Genomic DNA, 1,428 nt, shown 5'->3' with positions numbered 1-1,428 from the left:
AACCACTTTCAAAAACTCTCTCTCTCTCTCTCATCTCTTTCTATTTATTTGCTAACACTTCTCTTCTACTTATAATTTGAACCCTCTCTCTGCCTCTGTGTTCGAATTCTTCTCATTCTCTTTCTACCTCATTCTTCTTTTCTTCTGACATCTCAAGGAATCTTTATACTGTGACGTAGAGGATTCCACAACCCCCTTTTGTTCTCTTCTTTTTCATATGAACAGAAACAGGGATAAAAACATTCTTGTTGAAACTTATCCTGAACCTGAAAGGACTCTAAAGAAGAAGCTAAGAAAAGCTAAAGCACAACACTCCGAAGAGGACCTTTCAGAGAATTTCGAAAAAGAAGTAGACATGGCAGTCGAACCCAACAACAATGCTAGAGATGCAAGGAAGATGCTTGGTGACTATGCTGTACCAACTTCCAACTTCTATGGAAGAAGCATCTCAATTCCTACCATTGGAGGAAACAACTTTGAGCTTAAGCCTCAATTAGTTTCTCTAATACAGCAGAACTACAAGTTTCATGGACTTCCATCAGAAGATTCTCATCAGTTCTTAGCTGAATTCTTGCAGATCCTTGATACTGTTAAGACCAATGGGGTTGATCCCGAGGTCTACAAACTTATGCTTTTCCCCTTTGCTGTGAGAGACAGAGCTAGGACATGGTTGGACTCACAACCTAAAGAAAGCCTGAACTCTTGGGAAAAGTTGGTCAATGCCTTCTTGACCAAATTCTTTTCACCTCAAAAGATAAGTAAGCTCAGAGTGGACGTCCAAACCTTCAGACAGAAGGAAGGTGAATCCCTTTATGAAGCTTGGGAAAAATACAAGTAATTAACCAAAAGATGTCCTTCTGACATATTTCCAGAATGGAGCATCATATGTATATTCTATGATGGTCTGCCTGAAATGTCAAAGATGTCATTGGATCATTCTGCTGGTGGATCCCTTCATCTGAAAACACCTGTAGAAGCCTAGGAATTTATTGAGATGGTTGCAAATAACCAGTTCATGTATACTTCTGAAAGGAATCCTGTGAATAATAGGGTAACTCAGAAGAAAGGAGTTCTTGAGATTGATACTCTGAAATGCCATATTGGCTCAGAACAAAATATTGACTCAGCAAGTCAATATGATTTCTCAGAATATGACTGGATTGCAAGCTGCATCTGGTAGTGCTAAAGAAGCCTCCTCTGAAGGAGAAGCTTATGACCCTGAGAATCCTGCAATGGAAGAGGTGAACTACATGGGAGAATCCTATGAAAACACCTATAATCCTTCATGGAGGAAGCATCCAAATTTCTCATGGATGGATCAACAGAAGCCTCAATAAGGCATCAATAACAATAATGGTGGGAGAAATAAGTTTGGCAATAGAAGACATTTTCCATCATCTTATCAGCAACAGACAGAGAATTCTGAGC

The 1,428-nt window shown here is 39.4% G+C and overlaps 1 non-coding gene across 1 annotated transcript; it reads right to left on the bottom strand.

The window, feature by feature from the left end:
• Positions 1-760: 760 nt before the first annotated feature.
• LOC112793752 (small nucleolar RNA R71) lies at positions 761-864 on the bottom strand. Its single transcript, XR_003198449.1, has one exon. It is a non-coding gene; the product is annotated as a small nucleolar RNA R71 (small nucleolar RNA).
• Positions 865-1,428: the final 564 nt, after the last annotated feature.

Source organism: Arachis hypogaea, chromosome 3 (genome assembly GCF_003086295.3).
Source record: "Arachis hypogaea cultivar Tifrunner chromosome 3, arahy.Tifrunner.gnm2.J5K5, whole genome shotgun sequence".
In the NCBI taxonomy this organism is placed as follows: Eukaryota; Viridiplantae; Streptophyta; class Magnoliopsida; order Fabales; family Fabaceae; genus Arachis; species Arachis hypogaea.
Note: the sequence above shows the minus strand (reverse complement) of the source record. Positions and strands in the feature narration are given on the sequence as shown.